Raw genomic sequence first — 19,521 nt, 5'->3', positions numbered from 1 at the left:
TATCATGTGCATAAACATATAGTTGTAGACACGTAAAGATTCTAATATTTACAAATGTTATTGCATATGAGCATACATGTGAATGAAAAAGACATGTAGTGAGTCATGTGATTGACCGAATGATTCAAGTCATTGACTTGATTGAAATGCATGTGAGCTGCATTTGTGTGCGAAACACACACAAAAGTTTTTGAGAAAGGACATATTCATATTTGATAAAAATGAGAAAGTGCATAATTGGTCATAAGAATTGACATATTACTTATAAAAATGCAATAATGCATATCATAGTCACGAGATTGACATGTTTATACTTTTTTGAGAAAATGAATGTGAATGCTTTAAGTTTAATAGAATTATATATCTTATTTATGTGAAAAGCATGTGCGTATAAAATACGTTGGAATGGTCAAATAAGATTTTGAGTTGCTTGTTATATGCAAATTTGTGAATGTATATATTATAATTATGAGGAACTCATATATCTTGACTTGTTTGAAAAGCATGTGTGTGTGTTTCACGCTTGATATAGGCAATATGATTTGACATATTTACTTTATGCAATTATATGTGGAATTGGTTGATTGCTTATTCGTTTATGTGAATGATCATTATGGGAATGAATAGATGTATGAATGCAATGGTTATGAATAAATGAATGAATGCAATGTGATTGAATATTATGGATGTGGATTCTCTTGACTCGCATTTTATAAATGATGAGAATCACACTATAGTTGTACCATTACAAACTTGATTTGTATTCTTCAAGTTTGGTTTTGGGTTTTCTACGGGCACGTTGTTAATGCCCTACAATATTATAGATACCATCATGGAGGATTAAAGTGAATGACGTGTTATTGCACACTTGAAGGGACACTCTTACCTACTATAATCCCTAGGGGATCCAAACTATTGTTTTTTGTGGACTTGTAAATATTTAACTTTTTATTATTTTGGATTATTACTTGTTTAAAGACTTGTAAATATTTTGAAATGATATGAACTGGTAGATGTTGTTTCATTCTTATATGCAAAAATTAGAATTTGATTTCTAATCTCAACTTTTACGTAACTCCTCAAATGTCTTAACCTTTAAATAAATTATCTTCCGTATTTAATATATGAATTCCTATAGAGTAATAAACTCAATCAAGTTGTATCTAAGAATAATTTTGTATTGTATCTAATACTTTGAGGCTAATATATGCTCACGCTTGCACTTAGGTGGGCCATCTAGTATTTAGAACAGTTGAAACGTGGCATAAATGAACTCGTTGACACATTACTTTTAGAAGTCATGTATAATTAGTATCAGAGCAAGAGTAAAAGTGACCTTGAGATGAGAGCAAGACTGCCTTCATGGGTAAGATATCTGTTATGTTAAGGTTGTGAATATACACTCATGCTTAATGTTTTGATATTAAATGTGAAACACGTGTGATATATGATATTGTTTTATTAAACCTAAAAATATGCTATAACTCATAATTTTTTTTGTGTTGTTAGTTTCTCTGGCCATATGGCATGGGCAGAAAGAGTAAATGATCTCTTGGACACTTTAGCCACTTTGGTTGAGGTGATACAGGGACAGTTGACTGTTATGGAAGCCAACCACAAGGGCTAACCTGCAGAATATGGTACAATGCCAACAAAATGTGAAGGGAGATATGGGATATAAGAAGTTTATGAATATGAACTCTCGCATTTAAGGGCACAATTCACTCAATTGAGGCAGAGAACTGGGTTAAGGAGATGGAGCACATATTTAGGGTGTTTCATGTTCCTGACGATTGTAAGGTAGATTTTGCCTCCTATCGATTAAAAGAACATGCACTATGATGGTGGAGGACAATCCATCAGGTGAAGTTTAAGAATTAGGCAATTACTTGGGCTCAGTTCATCGATGTATTCTTTGAGGCCCATTTACCAAAACTTGAAAAGGCTAAGAAGATACAGGAGTTTTTAGAGCTTCAACAAGGAGCCATGTCATTGCTCGATTATATTGCCAAGTTTAGAGGGCTAAAGTACTTTTGCCCAAATATTGATATCACCGATGAAAAAAGAGCGATAAAATTTACCAAGGTTTGAAGCCTGCACTTTGAACCAAGGTTCTGATTCGAGGACCCGAGACTCTTGCGAAGGCCATAGAAGTGGCCATAGTTCTAGAGGAGGATTGGGCTTCTAATGCAAAGGCTCAAGGAAAGTCTTTTAGGCAGCAGTCTAGAAGTGGGCAACAGAAGAGGAAGTTTCATGGAAAGTAGAAGTTTAGCCCGCCTGCCAAAAAGTCATTTGTACGTACAAAGGGCAAGCAACAACTTAGGCATTAGCCTAAGCGATAGCCAATTGATGAGGAACATTCTATGAGGTGTACTCATGTCCATGGTAGCAAATCTTGTCTTGCCGCATTTGTCACCTGCCATTACTAAAAGGTGAGCATTTTGTTCAGGCTTACTTTAAAAAGCAAAATGGCGAGAGGAGAACAATCAAGCAGATAGTGAAGGGTAAGCAACCTCAGTAGCAAGACGAGCAACAAAAGAAGGCACCTGGACATGTTTATGCAGCTTTTGAGGGTGACCAACATAACAATGATATGGTCCAAGGTGCTATTCTGGTGGTGGATCGAGCCGCTTTGATATTGTTTGATAGTGGTGCTACTCACTCTTTTATCTCTACTGGATTTGCTTGTTAGTTACAGTTGTCTGTTGAATACTTAAAGCATGTGCTAGATATTAGCAATCTTGTAGGCAATAATTGTGTTTATGCTTCATATTTGTTAAATATATATATTGAGTTTGATGGGCAGAACTTACCTGTCAGTCTTGTATTGCTCGAGATAACCAAGTTTGATGTCATCCTTAACATGGATTGGTTGTATGAGCATTATGCCATTATCGAATGTTGAGAGGGCAAAGTAGTCTTATCATGACCTAATTGTCCTAAAATCTCCTATCGTTGTCTAGACCTTCCTTGGGATACTATGTTGTTTAATCTCTTATGGCTCAGAAGTATGTGAGAAAAAGAGACATTGCATTTTTAGTGAGCTTGACTTTAGAGGAATCTAAAATTTCATCTTTAGAGGTGCTCGTGGTAGTACGAGACTACCCAGATGTGTTTCTGGATGAGTTACTGGAATTTTTGCCACTTCGAGCAGTAGAGTTTGGCATTGAGCTTTTGTTGGGGACTACTCCAGTCTCCAAAGCTCTATACTGTATGACACCAGCTAAGTTGGAGGAGCTGAAAAAGCAAATCCAAAAGCTTACAGAGTGTGAATTTATTCGGTCGAGCGTATCATCATGGGGAGCGCCTGTTCTCTTCGTAAAGAAGAAAGATAGATCAATAAGGTTATGCATCAATTATCATATGCTTAACCAAGTCACTACTAAGAATAAGTACCAATTACCTTGTATTGAAGACCTATTCGATTAGTTGCAGAAGGATAAGATCTTCTCAAAGATTGATTTGAGGGTTGGGTACTATTAGTTACGAATTAAAGTAGAGGATATATCTAAGACTACTTTTCGAACAGGTTATGGGCATTATGAGTTCGTGGTGATGCCATTTAGACTCACGAATGTCCCATCTGCATTCATGGATATGATGAACTGTATTTTTTAACCGTTCTTAGACTCATTCGTGATTGTCTTTATTGATGACATCTTGATTTATTTAAAGAATAAAAATCAATACCAAGAGCATTTATATATTGTTTTGAAGATTCTCAGGGAGTACCAACTCTATGCTAAGTTCTTCAAGTGCTAGTTTTAGATCAAGAAAGTTTTTTTCTTTGGCCATGTTATATTAGTAGATGGCGTGTCTATGGATCCCGCCAAAGGTTTAGGCAGTTTTGAATTAGAAGCAACTGTAGAATATTTGTGAGATTATGAGCTTTCTCGGTTTGGCCGGGTATTATCGACAATTTATTCAGGACTTCTCTCATATCACTTTGTCTATGACAAAGCTTCTGAGGAAAGTAGTAAAGTTTGAGTGGTCAGATAAGTGCAAGGAGAGTTTTCAGATGCTTAAGTAGAAGCTCATATCAGCTTCAGTTTTGTTTTTTCCATTTGACAATGGTGGTTTTTGGTCTATAACAACGTTTTATGCATGAGTTTGGGGTGCATTTTGATGCAACATGGCAATGTTATAGCTTACACATCGCGTCAGTTGAAAGTTCACGAGCGCAACTACCTGACCCATGCTCTTGAGTCCGGCACTGTTGTCTTTACATTGAAGATATGACAACATTATTTGTATGGTAAGTAGTTTGAAGTGTTCACGAATCACAAGAGTTTGTAGTATTTATTTTTTTCAGAAAAAGATGAATATGTGACATCATAGATGGTTGGAGTTTATTAAAGATTATATTTTTTCCTTATCTTACCATACAGGTAAGGCTAATGTTGTAACTAATGTGCTTAGAAGAAAGTCTAGAGGTGTCCTATCCAGTTGCCTTAGTGGAGGATAGAAACCGCTAGAGGATTTCATTACTTGGAGGCTCTTTACTGTGAGCAAAGGCACGATCAAGCTAGCTAACCTAGTCGTGCAACCTGATATCTTCATCAAGATCATCACAACGTAGCAGAAGGACTCGTAGTTTATGAAGCTGAAGTCCCTTACTCAAGTGAGAAACACCTCTTTCCTTCTTAAAGATGATGGAGGTATTTGTATGAAGGGCCATATTTGGGTATCTTATGATAACGAGTTGAGGCATGAACTTCTAGATGAGGCTCACAAGTCTCAATATACCATCCACCCTTACAGTAACAAGATGTTGAAAGACCTTCAACAACAGTATTGGTGGAATGACATGAAGAAAGATGTTGCAGTATATGTTTTCAAGTGTCTGACTTGCCAACAAGTCAAGATCGAGCATCAAAGACTTAATGGTCTATTGTACCCTATTAAGATTCCTTAGTAGAAATGAGAGAAGATCACTATGGATTTTATTGTAGAGCTACCCAAGACTCGTCGTCAACAGAATGTCTTGGGGTCAGTTTCAATAGCCCTTGAGTACAAAGTTTAAGTTGAATACATCTTTTCACCCTCAGACGAATGGTTAGTCTGAGAGGATCATTCAAACCTTCGAGAATATGCTTTAAGTTTGCGCCTTAGATTAGAAAGACAATTGAAATAGTCATGTGATTCTTGCGAAGTTTGCATATTACAATAATTATCATGCAAGCATTGACATGACACCATATGAGGGACTCTATGGGAGGTCATGTACATCACCCATTTACTCGGATGATGTTGTCCATCACAGTGTAGAGTCACCTATGGCAATTCAATATTATATTGCTCAGGTTCGAATTATTCATGATTGTTTGTGTACAACACAGAGCCGTCAGAAGAGCTACACATATTGTATTGTAGAGAACTTACTTTTGAGGTACACAACTTTGTATGAATAATATGAATACATTACTAAAATGAATGTTTGTCCAACATGAATATATGTGAAGCATGTCATGTATGCTATGAATGCGTCATGCATAAGAATGTAAAATGAATCATGCATATGAGCATGAATAAGATGTGACGTATATCATGCATAAAAGCATGCTATGAGTGAATCATACATAAAAGTATGTGTGAATGAAACATGTATAAGGGCATGTGAGGGTTATCTTGTGAGATAATGATACTGAAATATGACCAATGATTTAAAATGAAGATAACCCTAGGACCACGGGTCCTTATGAGACGCCGATGAAATCAGGCTCTCAGAGATGGCTAGGTCCGTCTCGATCTCAACGAGATGGTTGTGTCCATCTCGATCTCAATGAGATGACTGAGTCCATCTCGATCTCTTGTCTTTCTTAAAGTGGAAAAAATAGTACAAGCTTTGTGGAATATAAAAATATTTTTAGAGAGCTAAATGCACCTCTCATTCCCGTCTCAAAGAAATTATGGGACAAGTCTACCAATGAGTCATAAGTTGTAATACCACAGTTCTGCACAGTTAGGGATGCATGCCCATTGTTAGTCTGATGATAGTATCAGGCACAAGCTGATACGCGGACCATAGGTCCTTCTCTCAACCGCTACACTGCAGGGTTGATCACTCAAAATAAACCCAGTTAAACCCTTAAAAACATAATAAAATAATAAACACCCCGTTAGTTGTTTCTGGGCAGCTATACCCTCTATTGTATCAGCTAAATTTAAAATAGTCAAGAGAAACAATGCATTAGATTAATATCATCATTTTTATCATGTACATAAACATATATTTGTAGACATGTAGAAATTATAATGTTTATAAATATCATTGCATATAAGCATACATGTAAATGAAAAAGACATGTAGTGGGTCATGTGATTGACAGAATGATTCAAGTCATTGACTTGATTGAAATGCATGTCAAGTGCACGTGTGTGTGAGATACATAAGAAAGGGCGAGAGAAAGTATCTATTCATATTTAATAAAAATGCAAAAGTGTATAATTGGTCATGAGAATTGACATGTTACTTATAAAAATATAATAATGCATATCCTAATCGTTTATGCTTTTTTGATAAAATAAATGTGAATGCTTTAAGTTTCATAGAATTATTTCTTATTGAAAAATCCAATGGCTGGCTGAGGCTAAAGCGGAAGTTATGCTACGACAAAAAGTATATAACCAAAGTTGAATGGTAAATTATGATAGAGTAGCTGTTTGCCAAGTCTCCGAGGAAAACAAAAGCTAGCGAGGGAATACCTCTAAACGCATGCAAAGCAAAACCTCGAATACAATCACATGAATCTTCATAATGTGGCCTCCAATATCCTGTGAGAAACACATATGATGCTGGCTTTCATCCTCTTTAGATGAAACCACGAGGCCGCTATTCCAATCAAGATATCTAATGGTTTGAGAAGATGAACTTGGTCCTCTATGATGAGGATGTCGATGAATAGCTGGATTGGACCACTTTGTGCAAACCAAAAACGCAAAGCACTCTGCAAGTCTGGACAAAAGAAGACATTAGAGGCACCTGGTAAGCAATATTTTGCTAATAAAGATGGAAACAAAAAAAAGGAACAAGAATTTATAATGAATAAGAAATAGTTTACCCGAAACTAATAAATAAATCCCACCAACTTAAAGCACCTAGAACGCCTGCATTATATTGAATTAAATCAGCTGCGTAAACGATCGGTTGCTTATCTAATACAAAATAGTTAGCAAGAGCTAATATTTTGAGTATCTACAATAAAAATGTGTGCAGGAAGGCAGGCGGCAAGCTTTATAATCCATTGACAGCAAGTGCTTAATGGACTTTTTTTTCTCCATTATAGTATATATTTTGGTTTCTTCTGGCATTTTTGCAAGTATCAAATACAACTAAAGGTACACTGCTTTCAATGCTGCCTCCTTTCCTATAAGGGAGAGGCTTCAACATATGGTTACAAAGAAGCTATAACACAGTTCCAATAAATTGTGTTCTTAAGGGCACAATGGTCCTTCCCATAAGTTAAAGTCACAGGTCTATCCAGCTTGTGAATTTTCATTGCCTGATTCTCTGGCAACAAATTCTGATATTGACCTTATTCAAAGAAGCATTGTCTCACTTGGATCTATTAGGAGGATAGACTGAAAATTCAACTTCTCATCATGAGTCCTCAAGTATCAAGTATCCTTACAATATTGCATACTTCCATTTCTGCATCCTATGATACTCGGTCCCTTTTTATACCACCAACACTCTTAACTGTTGATAAAAATTTATGAAGGAAAAAATTGACTTACTTGGGTTTGCAAAATCTTTTTGAAATACGTGAGGACACTATTTGCAAGTTTTGACCGTCATTTGCTTGAAAAAAAGATAAAGCTATGGCAGTTTCTCAATGATCATAGTTTAAGTATTTAAATAAAAATCAAACTTGCACGAATTGACAAATTAAATAAAATCAAGATAAATGAACCAAAGATCTGAAAAGTACATTTTTCAGACTCGGAAGTATGTTTTATTCTTTTAGGCTCATTTTAGTCTGACAACACCTCCATGTAGGTACAAAGGCTGTTGCAGTAGCTTCGGCATCACCTCTGTGTAGGTATGACAACTTCAGAGAAAAAGGTATGGCAAGACTAAGTCTCATTTTCTTTAGGATCAGTGTTCGAACAAAGAATTTTCAGATGACCATATTGTAGAGGTGAGTGCCTATTTATAAAATTTTGAACAAGATAAAGATCATCAGACTTTTCAATTTAACACTTAAAGAAAATATGACTCATCCAGAAGAGTCCTTCCCTTCTAAAAAAACATGCAGGAAGGGAAAAGTCAGATGGGGATAAGCCATTTGACTTATCCTTGCATTCGTGTCATAGGACAACTAAAGTATTTGGCAGTCCCAAGGTAGGATGGCCAAACAGAGGGTCATCCCAAGGTGGGACAGCTTAATAGGAGGCCGTCCTAAGTTGGCAACAAGCTGAGATAGACAGGATGATCAAACAAACTGAGGGTCATCCCAAGGTGGGACGACTGAACAGGGGGGCGTCCCAAGGCAGGAATAGATTGGGATAGGCTAAGACATGCAAACGGTCAAACCGAGGGTCATCCCAAGGTAGGACAACCGAAAAGGGGGGCCATCTCAAGGTGTGACGACCTAGACAAGCTGTGATGACAAAATATGTTTTGCCATTCCAGGATAAGGAGGACAGGTTGGGACAATCTGGATAGGCTGGGACAGGCCCAAGACTGGATGACATAAGTTATGCCATTTCAGGACAGGGATGGACATAACAGTCTGCTATTCAAGACAAGAACAAACATAACAGTCTATCATCCAAGATAGGGACAGATAGGACAATATGCCATCCAAGACAGGGATAAATAGGACAGTCTGCAATCCCATACCTAGAATAGGAAGGACACCCTATCCCAAGGCATGACAAATTGTTACAAGGGACAATGGCTTATCTTGAGAAGAACGATAATCTATCTTGGGGGATAATGGCCTAGACAAGAGGGATGACACATAGTGTGCCATTCCAAGAGGAGACCCAGGGTCTAGACGGTACTCAAGAGTGTCATCCTAGGTTAGGATAAATGGACTTCCTAAGGTTTTGGGTATTTTAAAAAAAATGGGTAACTACAGATGCCCTTCTTTGCCATTAGTCGAATGTGATTCAATTTATGACAAATAAATAGACATCATCAAATTTTGAAACACTCTGTTGTTGAGATCATGCTTAGTTTTGCCGAAAGGAGTTAGGCTATAACATTGAAAACCACTGGGTTGTAGGGACAATTTAGGTCTCCCGAAACAAGGTCAAGCCAGTGTTTTGAAAAGAAAACTAGGCTGTCGAGACCGTGATTGGTCTCACCTAACGAGGTCAGGCCATTTTGAAAAACTATTAGGTTGTGGGGATTATTTGGGTCTTATCGAATAAGGTCGGGCTAGTGTTTTAAAAAGAAAATTGACCGTAATTGGTCTCACCAAACGAGGTCACACCAATTTGAAAATCACTGGGTTGTGAGGACTATTTGGGTTCCATTGAACGAGATCAGGCTAGTGTTTGAAAAAAAAACTAGGTTGTCGAGACTGTGATTAGTCTCGCCGAACAAGTTCAGACAAGTTTGAAAATCACTAGGTTGTGGAGACCGTTTGGGTCTTGCCGAACAAGGCCAGGATAATGTTTTTGGCAAGAAAATTGGTTACCAAGACTGTGATTGGTCTCGTCGAATGAGGTCAGACCAGTTTGAAAACCACTAGGTTGTGGGGACTGTTTGGGTCCTGCTAAATGAGGTCGGGGCAGTGTTTGAAAACCACTAGATTTTGAGAATTGTTTTGGTCCTGCCTAATGAGGTCGAGCTAGTGTTTGAAAACCACTACGTAGTGGGGATCACTTATGTCCCACCGAACGACATCGGGGCAATATTTTGAAAAGAAAACTAAGTTGTTGAGATTATAATTGGTCTCATCGAACAAGGCCAAGCCAGTTTGAAAATCATTAAGTTGTAAGGATATTTGGGTCTTGCCAAATGAGGTCGGGCCAATGTTTTTGGCAAGAAAAATGGGTTTTGAAGACTTTGATTGGTCTCATTGAACGAGGTCAGTCTAGTTTGAAAACCATTGGATTGTAGTGACCGTTTGGGTCCCACTGAACGAAGTGAGACTAGTATTTTGGAGATCACTAGATATTGGTTTGAGCTTCTCTCAGGAGTTGGTAACTCTAGAGGCTACTGGGCATGATGTACCACCTGATGAGTCATGACATGGCTAACTTGGTAAAGATGTGTAACAACTCTGGACTCCCATCAACAACTTCATGCATGAGAGGATAAAATGTTGGGCATCAAGCGAGGGCAACACAAGAGGTATGTAGCTTCCTTTCATGCTTTTTAAGCCCAATTTGATCATTGATGCTTTTGTTTTACAGAATAAAGCCTCTATTATTTGGAAATTTTCAGAAAGATACATGTTCTTAGGAAAATATTAGAGACTGGGTTATAATTTGAGGATTTTTTGAGCACTGGTTCTTGAACTTTTTTGAAATTATAGAAAACCACTTGAATTTTTTGTTTAACTTAGAAAGTTTCAAATTTTTTTTTGGTTTAGTTTTTTTTGTCCAGAACTACCTTATGCCTTTTTTGATTTTGTAGAAAAATGCTTCTAATTTAAGAAATTACTCCTTGTGCTTTATTCAGATAGTTTTGGATCTGGATTGGATCAAGTTGGTACAAGTAGTTTCTTATAAACTTGGATGGATCCGATACTTTTTTTTGGAACCTAATTATAATTTGCTTTGGATCGTTACCCTGATATAGGAGATTTTTTTTTAGCATGCATATATATATTTTCTGAAATATTGTATGTGTATATTATTTTTGATATATTATATATTTTATTCATGTTCAGATCCTAATATATATATTTTCTGATCTAGTATGGTTTGTATTGATCTAGTTTTTATATGAATCAAGTTTAATTAGACTAGGATCAATTAGATCCGTTGTTTGGATTAATATTGGATCTTATCAGTATTGAATTAGATGTTTGAATCTAGTGACGTGACATAGACCTTGTTTGATTCAGTAAAGCAATAATTCGGATCCAGTTAAACCTTTATGGATTTAGATAGATTCAGTTAAATTAGTTTGGATCTAGCCAATGCTATTGGATCTTGTTAAACTTGAATGAATCTAAATATATTTAGTTAATTAGTTTTGAATCTAGAAAATATCATTAAACCTGCTTAAACTATTATTGTACCTAAATGAGTCATTTTATGTGTATTTTGGGGTTATTTGGATGTTACACAAATAACTCAACATGGATTACGTAGTGAGATCTAGTTTAGAATTTGTTTTTTTATTTAAAACTCATAGTATGATATGAACCCAGTTATAGTTTGATACATGTATTATTTGGATAGTGTCTTATTGGACGAATTTTGTGATGGATCCAGAAAAGTATAATGCCTGGATATGTGATATGAATCCAAAGTTTATATTGAATCCGAATAGTATAATTCTCAAATATAGGATATAGATTTGATCCAGGTTTTGTTATGGATTTGGATATGAGATTTAGATCAAGATTTGATCTGGAGTTTATGTTGGATCTTGATAGTATCAAGCTAAATATTAGACTTAATAATATACCCTATATGAGTCTTGGTTTGACTCAAATAGATTAAAATAAGTATAATGATGGACGTATGGTGTGGATCCATTTAAATTTTAATATGGATCATGTTAGACTTGATGAATAATATTTTAAGTCAGATTTGGATATGGATATAGATTTATTGAGTGAATTCAGTAATGAATCTGGACTTATATGTTTACAAGCTTGTGGTTTGATTAAACTCTTGAATGAGCTTATCATGTTTGGCATATCCAAATGGTAATGAGATAACTCCTATGTGATATGGATCTGGATATATTGATCCAAAATAATTATGTGGTGATTAACCTAATGAGAATTTAAATATGGTACATGTGATGATGATGCACATGGAGTTAAAGTATTGACTATGATAAAAGTTTTGAAAAGTGAGAGTATTTGTTATTTTTGGCAAATCATATTTAATCATGGATCTATGAATTGATGAAAATTCATAGTACTCCACTATTGTACATGTGGACTTTGTGCAAGGTTATTAGCACATGTCTTATGATATGGTCATGGAAGAGCAATATGAAACTCCATGACTATGTGAAACCTACATTATGATGTATTCACTTTGCTCTAGAACTATAGACTACATAGTTGAGTATGAAGTGAATGGTGAATACTGAAAATAAATTGTTGCACATTAAGGGTTATGATAAGAATTTTGACATGATAAAAAAACTCATATAGTTACGTGAAAGGACTGCATGAAAAGATGATTTGATGGCTAAACTCATACTATATGTGAAAAAGTTTCATGGTTTATATGATAGAAAACCACATTAATATATGAAAAATAACCTATAGCATGTGTGAAAAATATCTTACTTGAAAATGTATGAAATATCCATATAACTATGTAGAAAATAACTCATAGCACATGTGAAAAACCTCATATTTAAATATAATGATGAAGAAAATTTACATGATTATATAGAAAATAACTCATAGCTTACGGGAAAACCTCATACTTGAAATTGAATGATGAAAAATTTACATGATTAAGTGAAAAATAACCCATAACATGTGAGAAAAACATTATTGATATAACTCAAGAAATTATGCATGGTTACTTGGCGCATGTTTTATTATAAAGTGTTATATATGATACATGACGCACTGGTTATGATACAATATGGGTGTTTGCCCCATATGGCTAAGTGGTAGATCACCACAACAAAGCAGTGGATTAGCGACGACCACATTCCATCGCTAATCCGTCGGTAACTGGTTTAGCGACGAATTAGCGATGAACAAGCAACGGTATGCTTACGTCGCGAATTTTTTGATGCTAACTGGCGACAGAATAAATTCTTCGCCAGGTCCGTCGCTAATTGCGACAGAATAACGAGCGATGTATTCCGTCGCCAATCCGCCGGTACTAAACAACGACCTCGGCTTGGCGACGGATTTACGTCCGTCGCTAAGCCGTTGCTAGATTTATATGCATAGCGACAGATGGTTCCGTCGCTAATCTGTCGCAAACATGAAAAAAATAAAAAAATATATTTGAAAATTAAATACCGAGAACGGTACAATTTATATTTCCTGTAAATAAAAAAGAAACTACACAAAAAATTCCATATAAAAGGAATCTACAACAATTAATCGTTCCACCTTAAAAGTAAAAAGTTTAATTATTTATAATTCAACAATTATAATTAGGAAACAAAAAAAAATAGAACTTCTTCAACACAGTTCTCTAATCATCGCCAAGATTTTGTGCGTCTTCTTGTTCATTGCCTTTATCTGTCCCTTCAGCTCTGTTACGCTGATTATCGCTAGCAGCCTACACAAGAAAAGAACAGTCAGTATTGATAAACAAAATATACTGAAATAAATTACACACTATATGTGATTCTATCATGTGCTCATATGTGTTCTAAGGCAATAAAAAAACTTTATATGTGATTCTATCATGCTCATATGTGCTCTAAGGCAGGAAAAAAACTGTATATGTGATTCTATCATGAATTATATGTGTTTTAAGGCATTAAAATTTTTTTATATGCGATTATATCATGCTCAGATGAGTTCTAAGGCAGCTAGAAAAACTCTATATGTGATTCTACCATGCTCATATGTGATTTAAGGCAGGCAAAAAACTATATATGTGATTCGATCATGCTCGTATGTGTGTTAAGGCAGTCAAAAAATTGAATATGTGATTATAGCATGCTCATATGTGTTCTAAGGCAGACAGAAAAACTCTATATGTGATTCTATCATGCTCATATGTGCTCTAAGGCAGGCAAAGCAAAAAACTTTATATGTGATTCTATCATGAATGATATATGTTTTAAGGCAGTAAAAAATTTTATATATGATTTTGGCATGCTCATATGTGTTTTAAGGTAGTCAAAAAACTGAATATGTGATTATAGCATGCTCATATGTGTTCTAAGGCAGTAAAAAAAAACTTTATATGTGATTCTATCATGCTCATATGTGCTCTAAGGCAAGCAAAAAACTTTATATGTGATTATAGCATGCTCATATGTGCTCTAAGGCAGGAAAAAAACTCTATATGTGATTCTATCATGCTCATATGTGCTCTAAGGCAGGCAAAAAGTTATATATGTGATTCGATTATGTTCATATGTGTTCTAAGGCAGACAAAAAACTGAATATGTGATTATACCTGAGAGAGACCTGCAATCTAAGATCCTCTGTTCAGCACAAGATTGTTGATCTCATCTCGGAGAAAGGGGGCGACAGTGTCATGGAAGTAGTCATTCATTGTGTCCTTAATGATCTGGCGTACATCATCACCGAAAAGAATAGGCTGCTGCTTGGAGCTTATGTCGGCGAAAGAAGTCTGTGAGCCGTAACTGGAAGAAGCAATAACTGGTGAAGTGTTCAGATTACTCCCAAACCCAAACACGCGACCTTTTTTGGGTTCACCTGTTGCAGTCACCCATGCTGCATGATCAAATGATGGATGCTGAGTAGCGTCATCGCCATATCGCTCTACCATCTGTTGCTCATATGCCTTCTACAAAATAATGTTTAAAGTATGCATTAATAATTAATGATAACATTATGACAACTTGCATATTGCAATGATTATTAATAGAATAAATACATACCGTTGTCGTTCTCGCCTTCTCTGATACGAAGACCCCCGTGGTCTTCCATTTATGTGTTTCAACAAACACATTCTTATATGGTACAATGCCTCTTTTTTCTGCTTCCTGCGAAGTTAAATGACAAAAGATTTAGTTCACAAGTTTGCAACAATACTTATAAAATTAATATTATATATTGATGAGTTACAATTTTCTTCAGGTGGCTCCCAAATGTCTTAGATCCACCTGTGTGTAGATGGGCTTCGAGCATTTTCGCTCGATTTTGTGCAGCCTTCGCAGAACGATTTCGAAATGCATCTCTCGCCCACTTATCGCACATTTCATCCCAATAATCTCTCCTGATAGTAATAGGGTCATGGCCCTTACACTATAATGGATCATCTATTACGCCAGATGTTTTTTTTGATGCAGTCTTCATATTGTGCAGCATGTCTGCAAATCGATTGACAGCCATCTTCTGCCACACCTTCCTTGCATCATTTTCTTCCACCGTAGTTGCGAAGCAATTCGAAGCCTACAAATATTTTCAGAAAGTTAGTAGACATTATTTAAATAAATTAAATATGAAACACATTAACTATGAGGAACAACTGTATACCGTGAATGAGGACCACAATCTGTCTAACACCTCTTTTGGATACTCTTTCCATTGAGCAATCGGTCTTGGTAGATGTTAAAGAAGTGAATTCCTAATCTCCCGTACTACTTCTTGTGGCTCAAACCTCATGCTGCACATGAATTGGTACACAGTAAATATCAATATAAAATATTTATAAGATATGCAATAATTGAAAACGAAATACTTACGGTCGATTATCGATATACACTATTCGAATGAGTCTTCTTGTGCCAGACTGAGAAGACTCTGCTTCTTGTGTTGGCTCATGACTTGTGTAATCAACTAGTGTAGGTGGGTCGTGTACAGGCGAAACATCATTTGTAAAAAAATACGTTAGAAATTCTCAGAATGCACATTTCAACTAATCAAGCATCCAATTAGTTAAATGATATACCTATCACAGGAGCCCGTGAAGATGAAGGCAGGGCCTGGCTACTACTGGATGAACGACCACTATAACCTCCACGAACCATATTCTAACAAATAACATATGTCATACAATACATTCAAATAATTCACATCAAGTATTACAATACATTCAAGTCATTCACATCAAGTATTACAATAATTCAAATCATTCGCATCAAGTATTGCAATACATTCAAATGATTCACAACAGGTATTACAATACATTCAAATAATTCATATCATGTACTGCAATGCATTCAAGTCATTCACATCAAGCATTGCAATGCATTCAAATCATTCACATCAAGTATTACAATGCATTCAAATAATTTAAATCATTCACATCAAGTATTGCAATAATTCAAATCATTTGTTGCATAAATTACAATACATTCAAATAATTCAAATCATTCACATCAAGTATTGCAATGCATTCAAATCATTCTTATCAAGTATTACAATACATTCAAATAATTCAAATCATTCACAACAAGTATTACAATGCATTCAAATAATTCGTATCAAGTATTACAATACATTCAAATAAAACTTTTAATCATTCACATCAAGTATTGCAATACAACTCATTCATTCACATCAAGTATTACAATGCATTCAAATAATTCGAATCATTCACATCAAGTATTGCAATGCATTCGAATCATTCGTATCAAGTATTACAATACATTCAAATAATTCAAATCATTTACATCAAGTATTGCAATACAACTCATTCATTCACATCTAGTATTACAATATATTCAAATAATTCAAATAATTCACATCAAGTATTACAATGCATTCGAATAATTCGTATCAAGTATTATAATACATTCAAATAAAATTTTTAATCATTCACATCAAGTATTGCAATACAACTCATTCATTCACATCAAGTATTACAATACATTCAAATAATTCAAATCATTCACATCAAGTATTGCAATGCATTTAAATAGAGGTTTGTATTACAAGATTTTGCTCACTAGCTTGAGAATTCTTCCTCGTCACTTGTTTGACTTTCTTCTTCTTCGTCACATGTACCTGCAACAAACACACTTCAATATCTCACTAACTACTACCATGTCTAGCATGGACTTCGTACTTTAAAAATAAGAACACTTCAATATTCATACATTAAAATCATGCTCAGCATGATCTCCGAACTCCAACAAAGCAACCCTAAATATCAACAACTAAGTGAGTATGTGAACAATAAAGTGTTACATCTAATAAATTAAATAACATGTGATACACTTGCATCACTTACTCACCATGGGTATTTACTCGATTTGCATTGTTTTTGTCACTTACTTACCACAGGTGGCTGAGCACGAGCTGGTTCCGTTGAAAAATCTGCACAAAAAAACATTGTTTTAAAATGAAGTTACCACGAAAAAAAAAGGTTGTTCCGGCAAGGGGTCGACTCCCGTGCTGTTCCGGCAGGGGGTCGACCCCCTTACGGAACATAGGGGGTTAACTGACCCCCTGTTTGGGCAGGGGGTCGACCCCCAGCCTTTCCGCCAGTGAGTCGACCCCCTGCAGGAACAGCAGGGGGTTGCCCCCCTGCCTGAGCAGGTAGAGGGTCGACCCCTTGTTGGGGTCGACCCCCTGCTGGGGTCGACCCCCTGCCGAAACAGGGAGGGGGGTTAACCCCCTGCCGGAAAGACAGGGGGTTGACCCCCTGCCGGGGTCGACCCCCTGCCGGGGTCGACCCCCTGCCGGAAAGACAGGGGGTTGACCCCTTGCCGGAAAACGCAGGGGGCGGGGGGGGGGGGGGGGGGGGGTCCTTTACCTGTCTCCGAGCGGCGGGGCCTGCGGACGGTGGGACCGGCGAATGGCGAGAGTGGGACTAACGAGCGGCGAACGGCGGGAGCAACGAAAGAAGAAAAGGAAAAGTTGTCTAGGATTAGGGTTATTCGAAACTTAGTGACGGAATTAATACGTCGCTAAGCCAACGTAAATCAAATTTACGAAACGAGCGACAAACTATATTCCGTCGCCAAGTCCGTCGCTAATTAGCGACAGATTAGATTTTGTCACAAACGTCGTCGGCAAATGGTGCGGCCGTAACGACAAAACAGTATGTCGCAAAATCCGTCGCTAAGTAGCGACGGAGTATATTCCGTCGCTATTTTCGTAAGCTTCATTAATTATAGCGACGGATGTTTGTCGCTCGTTAATCCGTCGCTAACTAGCGACGAAAATATTCCGTCGCTAACAACGTATTTTCTTGTAGTGGATGGTGGATCTGAAAAATGGATTCAATGTGGTTATAGGGTCTCACACCAGAATCCAAAGAGTCACACAATGGTGGGTTGATAACTCACGGAATGTGTGAGTTAAATATCATATTGAACGTGATTGAAAACCTCATTCAAGGCTAGAATAACGGCTACTTAGGAGAGAATTATATATTTTCAGCCTCTGCGCATTGCAAGCATGGACCAAGAAGGAACCCCTCTAATGCAGGCCATTAATTAATACCCTAATTCCCTTATCTTATGTCGAACTAATGCTCGCCCTCACTCCGCACACCCTGATCCGAAACCCAACAGCCTATTGGATGCTTCAAGCTTATTTCATGCATTCAGCTGGTTCACCAGCTCTAAGTGTAACATATGCCCCTTAAAATTGTGTTTGATTCACATGACAAGTCCTGCATGGGAACAAAGCGGCCACATGGAACTTGTCCAACATTTGAAATGCAGGGACAAAGCAATCCCAGCAGGGACCTCGGACCGCTTTGTCCCCACCCTATACAATTAACAAATGGACTGGCAGGACTGGTGAGTCACACCCACCAGTCCTGGACAACTGCAACATATAGGACACCTTAGTACACCTTTAAACATGAAGTCGATTTGGATTGAACTGTTCTTAAGAACATAATTAGATCAACACTATGACCCAAACATGGTCTACATTACTGGTCATTTCACATGTTCGTCGTACTGTTCTCATTCCTGCTGGGACGTCCTTCGGGAAACGTCAAGAATCAATTTGCTAACATCAGAGATTTGTCCAAAATTGAAAGGGAGCACACACATAGCAAAAACAGTCAGATTATGTTCGGCAAATAAGGAATTGCCGGCACTAGGTTACCTATGAACAACTTGCCTATGAAAAACAATTATATTCTTGAAGGGCAAGTTTGCAATGCCCTATAAATTTTAGTTCTTGTGATTGTAATTAACAGTCACCATATTTTCTCAAGGTTGGTGGAACTTGAAAAAGTAGAAGTGATTGTGATGATCAGCTTTGATTCTCGTGAAAGTAGAGTGGTTTGCTTTTTCAGCTTCTATTCGTTCAACTTCTACTCTCTCAAGCTTCTACTTTCTAGCGTGTGACCAAAACAAACATGCCCCAAGACTTTATTGAAAATTTTCCTTGGATCCACGTGAAATGTTTTTGTTTTACCCATTGCAAAGGCCAGAGAAGAAAGCTCTCTCTCTCTCTCTCTCTCTTTATATATATATATATATATATAGTAACGAGTCACGGATGACCTCTGTCATGTTGTGATCAATGCCTTGACCTAATTGAGACTGTGGTCTACATTATGATACGAGAGATGACATGACGCCTCTGGTAAACGAACCGAATAGATGGTGTACAACCTTCGTGTGGTGAGCTGAGCCTATCTTAGGCTCATGAACAGCCTGAGCAGGTGGTGCATGAGGTTTTTCTGTTTTTTTTAGTGTCTGTGTATGATCTATTAATGGCGTTATCCTCTGCTTGGGGAGCAAATGATCACCCCCCCAGCGTGCATCTTCACCAACCATCATAGCAATCA

This window comes from Nuphar pumila, chromosome 4 (genome assembly GCF_984573655.1).
Source record: "Nuphar pumila chromosome 4, dmNupPumi1.hap1.1, whole genome shotgun sequence".
Classification (NCBI taxonomy): Eukaryota; Viridiplantae; Streptophyta; class Magnoliopsida; order Nymphaeales; family Nymphaeaceae; genus Nuphar; species Nuphar pumila.
This window is presented reverse-complemented; position numbering follows the sequence as displayed.